This window comes from Gorilla gorilla, chromosome 12, assembly GCF_029281585.2.
Source record: "Gorilla gorilla gorilla isolate KB3781 chromosome 12, NHGRI_mGorGor1-v2.1_pri, whole genome shotgun sequence".
Taxonomy (NCBI): domain Eukaryota; kingdom Metazoa; phylum Chordata; class Mammalia; order Primates; family Hominidae; genus Gorilla; species Gorilla gorilla.
Window position 1 is genome coordinate 108,428,362 of NC_073236.2, and position 12,379 is coordinate 108,440,740.

General features: G+C 41.1%; 1 protein-coding gene across 3 annotated transcripts in view; it reads left to right on the forward strand.

The window, feature by feature from the left end:
* Window positions 1–12,379, forward strand: part of XDH (xanthine dehydrogenase) — a 163,251-nt gene that overhangs the window by 18,669 nt on the left and 132,203 nt on the right. The gene's annotated exons all lie outside the window — the stretch shown is intronic.

Genomic DNA, 12,379 nt, shown 5'->3' on the forward strand with positions numbered 1-12,379 from the left:
CAAGTAATTGTTTCTGAGAAAAGTGAAAGGCACCAACATAATGAATATACATGTTTCACAGGATGAAATTTAACCAAAGCTTTTTTGTGTTATGGTATGAACACTTGCCCAGCCACAGGGGTCTCTGAAACCGGGAACTGAAACTGCAGACATACTGGATCTTCATAATTAGAGTGCCTTAAACCAGTTCTCAATCATGACAGCTAACTGTCAGAAAATAATTTTTAATACTATTGAAAATAATCTTCAGTGCAATTGTTTAGTCCCAAGTGTTCCCTACAGATATGAAAAAATGAAGTAACATATTCCTAAGGTATACAGCATTTTACTTACTTGAGTGCTTCAAGGACAGGTAAAACTGCCAGAGTGTCTTTCTCCATTGATCAGCTCACACATCCGTCTATACAAACAGTTATTCGTCCTTCCAACCAATCAAAAGGGAAGGCAGAAGTTCAAGGAGAACCTGCTATCCATCAGGTACTACATCAAATGCATTTTATATACCGTGTCTCAGACAGAGTATTATATGCTAGGTGCTATGCCAAGTATTAAGAATACTGAGGTCAATGTAACTTGGCCTCTGAGTCAGAGGTGTTGATAGAGCAACTGGGCATTATTATAAGAAGATAAGTGACTTAAAAAAAAAGGCACAACACAAAAAATAAGAGGCACAAAGAAAACACTACAGGAATCAGAGAAAAGAGATGTCAAAACCAGCAGGCAGCATTAGGAAACAAAGAATGAAGTGTGTGACCTCTGAACTGGTTACAATTTGACCATGCAGAGCCTAGCATACCAGGTGGAGGAAAACATTAAGCAAAAGCATGAAAAGATTCAAAGCTCAGGCTGGGAGGGAATTATCCTAAAATCGAATTGATGGCATTGGAATCATGGGCCCGTAACTTTTACTGAAGGACTTAATTGTAGTTCCCATAGGGTCCTTCCACCTTCAGTAGCAAACCACCCCAGAACAGCGTGTCTCTTATGCTCTTAGACCATATGAAATTCTAGCTTTGATCAGATGAAATTAAATGCCCAAAACATAACCAAAGTGTCCATATTGTGAGTTCATTCCTGTCTTACAGTTTGATATCCAAGGCCCCTGGTTGGACAGTTAGGAGCACCTAAGAGTTCTTCGAACTTGAAAAGACTAGGCAACTTAGAGATAGCGTGCTTACAGAATGACCTAGAGCCAGCAAGAGATAGAGTTATAAATGCTGGAGCCATTAGGGTTTCACTTCTTCCCCTCCTACTGTTCCAGTAACCTGCACCACTCCATCCCCTTCCTCATCACTGTGATGGCATCAGCATCAAGATCCCCACAGGATCTTTATCTTCAAACCCTGTTATCTATTGGCTTTTTCCTCTCAAAATAAAAATATGGTTCCCATTAAAGAACAAAAACAATCAAACTCTTCCCCCGGTGCCAAATCCTTGCTATTTTTGTCATTACTCATAAATTCTTCACAGTCAAGATTTATGAAAGAATTCTACGTTTCCTTTTCCAATTTCCTCTTTTCTAATCACTATTTAGCCCAATGTGTCTTGGATTCCACCCCATTGCTCTACGGAAATGGCTGTTGCTGTATTAGGTGTCTATTGCTATGTAACTAATTACCTCTAATACTTAGCAATTTACAATAACAAACATTTTCTGGGGATCAGGAATTTGGGAGAGACTCAGCTGGGTGGTGCTGGCTCAGGGTTTCTCACAAGCTTGCAATAAAGCTGCCAGTTGGAACTACAACCATCTCAAAGTTCAAGTGGAGCTAGAGAACCACTTCGTCTGGTAAACCATGTTCCCTCACCTGATCACTCCTCCTTAACCCCTTCTTCTACTTTGGTGTCCCATTTTTCTCTCTCTTGGTTTGCCTTCTACTTCTTGGACTGTTAATTCTCAGTCTCCACTTCTCTGCCTATTTCCCTCCCAAATATTGGTGTGACCCCCATGAAAATGTCCTTGAGTTACTCGTTTTCTCTCTAAAACTTGGTGGCCCCAAGGCGAATTCATACTCCCTTTTTGATGTTTTGTGCTCCTGTGTTGACCATGTCAGTGAATGGTGTGAGACCACAGCTGCTCCCCAACTTCGGGGTCTCAGGGGCATGCTTAGCTTTTTTGTTATTCTCACAGACCGTGTAGTAAGGTGTGCCTTAGAGTTAACATGCTGGTTTTTTAAATGTTGCAGAATTATTCATTACATATACCAAAAATATAGATACATGTTGTGATAGTATAGAAAGTGTGGACTTTACATTTCTCCAAATCAACCTCTAAGTACAGGAAAACAAAGTCAAGTTCCCCATGATTGAAGACTGGTTCCTTTTAGTATCTCTGGTAGCTCTCTCTGTCCCCTGCTGTTGTTAATTACCAAAGTGGAAAATAAGCTGTCTGATTAGTTTGTACTTACACAGTATTTAGAAAGAGAGCTTAGTTAGAAAATATTTAGTTCAAGGACCATGGAAAAACCCCATGGGTGCTCAATTATTGAGTCACCCACATATGCACAGTGATTTTTGCTCTCTTGGTCCAGCTCATTTGTTTGAGTCAGATGAGTTGTTGCTGAATAAAGCTCTGCAGGTCATTAGTTTTGATAGGAACTATGTGTCACTGTTCTACACCACAGACTTATTCTAGTGGGAGTACAGTCAAGCCCTGAGAAAACTGAGCAGTCATTCATCTTTCTTGGAGATTCATCACGTTCCTGAGCTGTGCCTGCAGGGAAGAGATGGTGCCAAGCTTTAGAAACATTGATTATGGTTTGGCAGTCTCAGCCCTTCCTATAACAGGGTCCCCAAGGCTACACAATCTGAGCCTGAACAAAACAGAAAACTGTGTTTTTGAAAACCCCAAGCAAAAAATTATTGTATTTTTAAATCAGAGAATGTATAACATGTAGGAATAGATTATAAAAGAAGAAAACTGCTATTAAAGGGTAGATGATCTGTTTAATCTCTCAGTTCCCTTATAACATTTTACAGGTGTAATCAGGATTCTACCTGGATAAAACTAGGATGCAAATCACCCCAGCAACCATGTCTGCTTGCAACTTTCTGGTTGTAGTTACAATCATATTTTCTAGATACAAAGGTTTCCAGGAACCTAATATCTTCAGGTCTTCATTCCCTTACCAAAGTTTACCTACTGCTCCCCAGTTTCCTATCATAAAATGAGGAACACATTTTAAGAATAGATTTCTTTTAAAAGGTCCACATATAGTATTTTTTTCTCTTCTCCACTATACTAAGCTATATTACAGAAATAAATATATGGTGTGAGCCAAATACATTTCTATTTCAACAAAATAGAGTTTCTCTGCAGGCACTGAAATTTAAGTATCTTATCAAATGAAATCAGCTCCACACTGAATTCCCCTCTCTGAGCCACCAATTTTAGAGATCTAATTTCTTTTAGCAACAGAAGAAATTGGTCACCTTATATTAACTTACGCTGGACAGGTAGGGGAATACCAACTAGGTCTCCTCAACTCAAGAGAAGCCAAAGAATCAAGCTGGCCTCAAATAGCACAGTTTGCTGCTTTAACCTGAGAGTCTCCATTCATATCATTAAAAGTAAGGTTTGAGAGTCTCTAAACAACTTGGGCATGTACTTCAATTTTCACTTTATTTGGACAAGGTCTCCTTTGTGTGAATGTACACAAAGTTGACTCTGAAGAAATGGGGAATAAAATAAGAAGAAAGAAAAAGTAAATAAATATTAGGGGAAGGGAGTAGGGAAGGAAACAAGAAAGTATTTATGGAGAACTGACTATAATCACATATTTGTATATCTTATCATATTTCATGCCATAAAGTTTGAGAATTATGACCAATTCAGGGGTCTGTTGAGAAACTGGTGCAAGGGAGGTGTGGGGTTCAAAGGCTAAGAAGATGAAAGGCTAAGAAATATCTGTTTAAAAGTCTGATAATCAAATCTGGGGCCCAAGGAGATCTGCAAACCTCCTGAAGGCCAAGGCTTATGCTTTGATAATTTTGAAGAGTTTAGAAGCCTTGTTTTTTTGTTCCTTGCTTTAGCCAGATGTCAATGGTGAGTGATGGAGAAGGCAATATGTTCTATACAGTAAGGAGGGGGAGTGGAAAGATACCAGACATGACCCGACTTTTGTTTTAAAAGAATGCCTTTGCTTGTCATGTGGACAATAGAAAACCAGGGCTCAAATGTGGAACTAAGGAAATCAGCCAGAGAGCTAGGGCTGTGGTAGTTGAGGCAGGGTGGTGGCAAGTACAAGGGTGGTAGTGATGGAGAGCATAAAAAGTGGTTGGATTGAGATTATGTTTTAAGGTAGAGCTAATATTATTGCTGATGGGTTGGGTGTTATATGTGAGAAAAAGAGAGAAGTCAAAGATTATGTCAAGACTTTTTTTGGCCTGAGCAATTGATTGAAAGACTATCAATTTACTGTTATGGAGGAATATCAGGGGAGGGAATCTTTTGAAAAAGTAGAAGAGAAACAAGTTCAGTCTGAAATAGAATAACTTTGATATAGTTATTTGAGTAAAACATTTGGGAAGACAGTTGGATCTACAAGTCTTAGAGATACTATATACGAGTTGGATATCACGAGCAGAGGTAAATATACAGAAATATATGGCATTGAAATCCATGAAATTGGGTGATATCTCTATGGGTATGAGTGTAGAGAGAGAAGAGAAGAGGTTCTTGGACCCAGGCCACTCTAGCTTTTGTGTTAAGAATTGCTCCTCCTGTACCCTTTATCTTATTCATCAACAAATCCCTCTGCTAACCACCTCCTCAGCTATCACACGCTTCCAGCCACCACGACCATTTACCTCGATGATTGCAGTAAGCTTCTAACTGCTCTGACCCTTGGCCCCTTTACAGCCCATTCTTAGCATAAAACCCATAGTGGTTCTTTAAAAATGTAAGTCAGATCATATCACTGTTGTTAAAACCTCCAATGTCTTCCCTTGTCACTCAGCTTAAAAGAAAAGAAATCCTTACAATGGCTTATAAGTAGAGTGGTTATGTCTTGACTGGTCTGGGATAATTTGTTTTATGCCTGTTGTCCCAGTATAATTATTAGTAGTACCACCTCCTTCATTCTCTTTCTCAAAATGTTTTGGTTTGTATGGTAAGTTATATTGTCACTCAAGTTACAAGGTCTTTCGTGGTCTGGTCCCCCAACTATCTCTCTGATTTAATCTCTTACTACTATTCCTCATCCATTCCATTCCAGGTACACTAGTTTGAGTCCTCTGGATTTCTTAAACTAATAATGCTGATTCCACCTCAGTGGTTTGCAACTGCTAGCCCCTCTGCTGGCAATGCTCTAGTTTTGTGCCTTGCTCAGCTTGCTCCTTTGTTCTTCAGGTTTCTGCTCAAATGCTACGTTTTTGGGAAAGCTTCTGTGCCAGACACTCCCTGTTGGTGCTCAGATGCATGGCTGCCCTTCTATGTTCTCTCCTGTGTTGCAGGGGCTGCAAGTCAGATTCTGTTGCCAGTAGACTTGCAGCTACATTCCACCAAGGGAGACACTCATGCAAGATTACAAGCAAGGAGAAAGAAGCTACCCCATTTTTGGCAGTGATGGCGTCTCCAGCAGAGTCACTTGTGGTGGCCATGGAGGTGGCTCCAGAACGCCATGGGCTGTGATCTCACTTATGACAGCACTGACTGTTGGCTCCCATGCACCTTGGTGGCATTAATAGAGGTAATAGTTTCCTGCAGAAAGAGCACAGCAGCATGGAGAGAGAGAGAAGCCTGGACTCTAGTGAGTGTGGATTCCAGGGGCCTTTGAATGGCTGTGCAGACTCCTGTGGAGATGGAACTCAGACCAGCACAGTCTCCTGTAAGAAAGAGTGAGTTGTGAAGCAGATTTCTGTGGGCTCCTTCAGGGGTTATAGACTAAATTGTGTCCCCCAAAGTTCACATATTGAGGTGTAACCCCTGCTATGTCAGAATGTGACTGTATTTGGAGACAGAGTCTTTAAAGAGGTGATTAAGTTAAAACGAGGTCACTAGAGTGGGCCCTACCTCAGTATGACTGATGTCTTTATAAGAAGAGAAAATTTGGACACAGATGTATACAGAAGGAAGACTAAGAGAAGACACAAGGAAAAGATGGCTCTGATGGTTAATTTCATGTGTCACCTTGACTGGATCATGAGGTGCCCAGATATTTGGTTAAATATTATTCTAGGTGTGTCTGCAAAGGTGTTTCTGGATGAAATTAACATTTGAATCGGTAGACTGAGTAAAGCAGATTTCCCTGCCCAGTGTAGGTGGCCTTATGCAATCCACTGAAGGCCTGAGTAGAGCAAAAGGTGGAGTAAAGGAGAATCCACTCTTGGCTTGACTGTCTTTGAGCTGGGACATCAGTCTTCTCCTGCCTTCAGACATAGACGTGGGCTGGAACTAACACAGTTGCATAAGTTCTCGGACTTTTGGACTTGGACTGGAACAAGACCGTCTGCTTTTCTGGGTCTCTAGCTTGCTGACTGAAGATCTTAGGGCTTCTCAGCCTCCACAACCACATGAGTCTATTCTTTGTAATCTCTGTTTCTCTCTCTCTATTAAACTTTTCATCCATCCCATTGGTTCTGTTTCCTTGGAGAACTCAGACTGATACAAAGACCATCTACAAGTCAAGGAGAGAGACCTTAGGAGAAACCAACCCTTGATCTCAGACTTCTGGCTATCAGGACTGTGAGAAAATAAATTTCTATTGTTTAAGCCACCCAGTCTGTAGAGCTTTGTTATGGCAGCCTTAGAAAACCAACACAGGTGGCAGTGGCTTCTTGCAGCACTTGATCTCTGGGTGGTGGTACTTCTCTTTCCTTCTTTCCATTTTGTTTCTCTAGTCTTTTTTTACACTTTGAAATAATATCCATGGTATTAAATTCCTTTGTGCTTAAAATACCTAAGATGGTTTTCTTTTCCTGCCTAAACCCTGACTGATACAGTACTAGCTACCAAGGATGATAGCACATAATGTTGGATCAAACTGCATTTACTGAAATGGATTCCATTGCTAGAACTTTTGAAATCTATGCATTATTTTGAGTAGCTGAAGTGGTTACTGTCAGTTTGCTTGTTTAGTTGACTGAAACCTGGAGTTGACTGTAGCCTAATTCCATGAAGTTAAGGTGCCATAACTTTTCTGGTACAATGGAAAGGAAAGAATCCAAAGGCTTAGGGAGAAGAATGTTGAAATAAATTTCTCAAGTGAAATTTCCTTCATTGTGTCTGCAGGAAGGCCTAGAGTATTAAGAAATGCAGGCCGGGTGCAGTGGCTCACACCTGTAATCCCAGCACTTTGGGAGGCCGAGGCAGGTGGATCACCTGAGGCCAGGAGTTTGAGACCAGCCTGGCCAACATGGAGAAACTCCATCTCTACTAAAAATACAAAAATTAGCTGAGTGTGGTGGTGTGTACCTGTAATCCCCACTACTCAGGAGCCTAAGGCAGTATAATCATTTGAACCCAGGAGGCAGAAGTTGCAGTGAGCCAAGATCGCACCACTGCACTCCAACCTGGGCAACAGAGTGAGACTGTCAAAAAAAAAAAAAAAAAAAAAAAAGGAAAGAAAAAGAAGTGCATTAACAAGAGAAGCATAATCATTCCATAAAGCTCTGTGGTGTCTGTCTCCTGCCAGCTGCAAGTGAAAGTGATAGATGCCACTATTATGGGACACCCCAGAGTGGCTGAGACCATGTGGCAGCACTTAAGTACCAGGGACACTGGGTCAGTTACTGAAATGGTTAGAATGGTGGAGCAGGAATCAGAATGCTGTGACCGAATGTGACCCAATGTGGCTATTTGGTCAGTGTCTTTAGGATTCATAGATGGGCAACCAGTCGGAGTAGTACTTATAATCGGAAATATTTGCGATCTGGACAACAGGCATTGATATTGTCAGTTTGTCACCACAGTAGAGTTGTGTCCTATCACCCTAATCTCTGGCAAGCTAATTCAAAAACTTAAAGTCTTTTGAGTGAAGGAGAGATGGAACCTCCTTGAGGAGGTGCTCGCGATGCCACCACAGTTCTATAGTGTAAATATTCCTGCAAGATTCCCCCGAAGGACCTGCATCAACGTATCGGGATGACAATGACTTGAAGAAAGGGAAATACAATATCTTTAGGAATTGTAGATAATGCATTTGAATTAATGTTAATCTGTGGTGACCTGAAATGCATCCATGATCTGCAAGAGTGGGGGCTTGTGGAGGTGGAAGACAGACGGAGTTTTGGTCTAAATCCGTCTCACGGTGGGTCTACAAAGTCTTCGAGTCTTCCTCAGCATTACTTCCAACGTTTTTGAATGCATGATTGGAATTGATCTACGGGTAACTGGCAGAATTATTATGTTGAGTCCCTGATTTATGGACTGAGGACTACTAAGGTAGAAAGATTCAAGCAAAAGTCCCTGGGATGGTAAACCAAAGTGAATGTCATACACCTGATGAACTACAAGAGTCAGTGCCCCAGCCAAAGACTTGAAAGATGCAGGGATGGTGATTCCTCCCATATCCCCTCTTATTGTGCCTATTGACATGGCCAGAAGACAGATGGGTCTTGCAGAATGACTATGCGTTTTTAAAAACTTAATCAGATATGATGACAATTGCAGCAGCCATCTAGTGGGAGCAGGTGCTGCTGGAGACTGAGCCAGCTGTTCATCCAACTTTCTACTCATTTATGGTATGCTGCTCTGGATGGCCACCGCTATAACCTGGGCTTCAGATAATATCCAGCTAATAATGAGCAGCAGTGACTGAATGACATTGGGTTCTGTGGTCAGGCATTCAGTCTCAACTAGAGCTCAGCAGTAAGCCAGAAGCTGTTTCTCAAAGGATTATTTGAAGAGGATCACATGGCTTTGCTTTAAAACCTTAGAGGTTTGTACTACTACTAGGGTTAGCCAGAGATTCCATACAGTGTCCTTATCTGCCACAAACACAGTATGCATCACTAAATCTTCCAGATTATATCCAAGTGGCTGGACAGCTTTCACTAATTGGATTAATTGCAGAGTCTTCTCTTGCTTTCAACCTAATTCACATCTGGACTTACAGGTTTCTTGGTAAATGAGTTAGAGTTACACACTTAAATGTGGTACATGTGGGGCATGACCTTACATTTCAATTTGCCAACAAAACAACAACAACAAACAAAGCCAAAAAAACCCCCAAAATAACCCAACAATTTTCCCATGCCAGTCGTTAATTATAAAAGATAAAAATCTCCATTGGGCACGGTCCAGCACTTTGGGAGGCCTAGACGGGCGGATCACTAGGTCAGGAGATCGAGATCCACCTGGCCAATATGGTGAAACCCCGTCTCTACTAAAAATACAAAAAATTAGCCAGGCGTGGTGGCAGGCACCTGTAGTCCCAGCTACTCTGGAGGCTGAGGCAGGAGAGTGGCGTGAACCCAAGAGGCAGAGCTTGCAGTGAGCCATGATGGCGCCACTGCACTCCAGTCTGGGCAACAAGCAAGACCCCATCTAAAAAAAAAAAAAAAAAAGATAAAAATCTCAACTAACTGAGCTCCTTAATGTTTTATTCCTCTGGACACACACTTTCACTCTTATAGAGACCTTCATCATTGGATGCCCTGGAAAAAAAAAACTGACTCTTTTATAGAGCTTCAGTATGTTACTCTCTTAGACAAATACTGTGAACTTTTATAGATATTTAATATTTGTTGGGCAAATATGTAACCTCTTTCGAATGTGTGTTATCAGTTCCCATTTCAAATAGCATGTTTGGAAAGTATCTAATATTTATGGTGGCAAAGTCTAATCTCACCATTCTGCTGAGTATCAAGAGGTTTCATCTCTCCTTCTAGGGCTTCCTCCCTTGATGACTGCAAGGAAATTCTCAGAGAATTCTTGGATTATATTTGTACAGGAATGAAATGTTGATGTACTGAGGGTGTAGTAGTTGTATTAGTCTGTTTTCATGCTGTTGATAAAGACATACCCGAGACTGGGCAATTTACAAAAGAAAGAAGTTTAATGGACTCACAGTTCATGTGGCTGGGGAGGCCTCACAATCATGGAAGAAGGTGAAAGTCACATCTCACATGGCAGCAGACAAGAGAAGAGAGCTTGTGCAGGGAAACTCCCCTTTATAAAACCATCAAATTTCTTGAGACTTACTCACTATCATGAAAACAACATGGGAAAGACTCACCCCCATGATTCAATTACCTCCCACCAGGTCCCTCCCATTACACGTGGGAATTGGGGGTGCTACAATTCAAGATGAGATTTGGGTGGGGACACAGCCAAACTGTATCAGTAGTCAATGCCCAAAGCTGGTAAACACGTATCATCTTCCTTCCTTTAAAGCAGTTTTTGTAAATAAAAGTCTTATTCTTAAATTTCTACAATGACCTCCACTTCCCATTTCCAAATGCTTTTCAAAGCTTAGAGAATGGAAAATCTGTTAAAGAATTAAATGTAAGGATTCAATTTATTGGTACATTAGTTAAAGTCATACGTTGGCCCCCACTCTATTGCCATTTTTCCCACAGACAGAAGAAAGGGTATAGATATGGAGAACACAGAAGGGTTACAATGAAAGGACAGAAGAAATCCTGGAGTGGTGGGAATTTGTAGGAAGGGAAAGTGTTGGAGAAAGGGTAGGGAGAAAAGCTCCTGAAACTTAAGCCATCCTGATCTTTTTCCACCTGCAGAGCAGGGCATTAGAGAAGAAAATGACTGGTTTGAAGGAAGCACACCACCTACCCTTGACAGGAAATCAGACCCAGGCTGGGTGTGTGTGGGCTGTTCTAATTGCTGTCTTACCACAGCAAATTGCTTAGTGACGTGAAACCTGTTTTGCTGGCTTTTGTTCTCACTTCCCAACACTGGATCATGAGCCTCCTGAAAAGCACTCACCCAGCCCTGCAGGTTTCTTGCCTGTCTTTTCTGTGACTCTAATTTCCACCTGTTTCTTCTTTTCCTCATCTGATTTCACTCACTGCTTTCTGCGGCTGGAGCCCCCTTGGCCTAAGAAGGACTTTAAAGAGCCGCAGCCATGGCTTCTGGGGCCTTTGGACCTGTCCCCTCCATCTCTGTCACCCCTGCTGAAGCTGAGTTACATTAATCACCATATACCAAAGCCAGCACCATGCAGAGACTTATGGGTGCCTGGAGCTAAAGAAACAATGTGCACCCCTATCAACATGTTCTCATCTGTCTTTTAATGATATTATATTTCAGAATACTAAAGAAGTTGAAAAATATTGAAAAATTGATAGGCAAATATATTACAACTTACAACATTATTGCAAATTTAAATATTTTATTTGTATTCCATAAAAGAATCTATTTATTATAATTTGACTTTCCTACCTCTGATGGAAGCAAAAACATCAATAGTATCTCTAAAATTTACTTGCGGAAAAATATCAATCATTAAAAAATAAGGCTTGGCATGGCCCTGTTGGATCCTGTCTTTATTTTTAAATTCTGATATTTTGTTTATCCTGGATTTTTTTCCATTGATTTTGTTTTTCAAAAAAAATTGCATTAAAATAATTTTTGTCTTAATTACTGAATTTTGGGGGCACCCCCTCAAATTTTAGGCCCAAGGCAAGTGTTTCTCCTACCTCATCCTTATCCTGGCACTGACAAAGCTATGCTTGTGTTCTATCTTCTTTTTATTTTTTATTTTTAGTTACAGGGTCTTGCTTTGTTTTCCAGGCTGGTCTTGAACTCCTGGCCTCAAGCAATCCTCCCAAAGTAGCTGGGATTACAGTCAGTGCTGTGTTCTACATCAGAGGGGGCAGAGGGCTTGCCTGCTGATGTTAGCAGAACACCTGGATGGATTACTCCAACAGGCAGATAAAACACATGCTTGAGGCACCTGCAAAGTAGACACACCAAAACCCCTGGTATGATGGGGGTGGTGAGGAAGGCTCGGGGCTGATTTAATTTATGGGAATTTGGGTGGGAAGGGCCATTGGGTCAGCAAACATTTTCTGCAAAGGGCCAGAGAGCAAATTTTTTTGACTTTGCTGCCCATACAGTGGGAGATATTCAACTCTGTCTCTGTATCACTAAAGCTTGCATAGACAATACATTAATTAATGAGCATGGCTCTATATTCCAATAAAATTTTATTTACAAAAACAGAAGGAGGTCAAGATTTGGCTTGCAGGCTGTGGTTTTCTGACCCTTGTCCTAGAATATCCTAAATCAAACAAAATTTATCATCACAAAAATTAATTTTCTTCCAAAAACTTACCTCTGACCTACCTCAAAAACCCCACTAGCACAATTCTCTGACCATATCAAGATCCACTGACTCCACCACTTTTCTGCTTTTCATCCTCCCATCTCCCCTCATGGGCTCACTTCCCTCCTTATCTTACATGGTTCCATGAA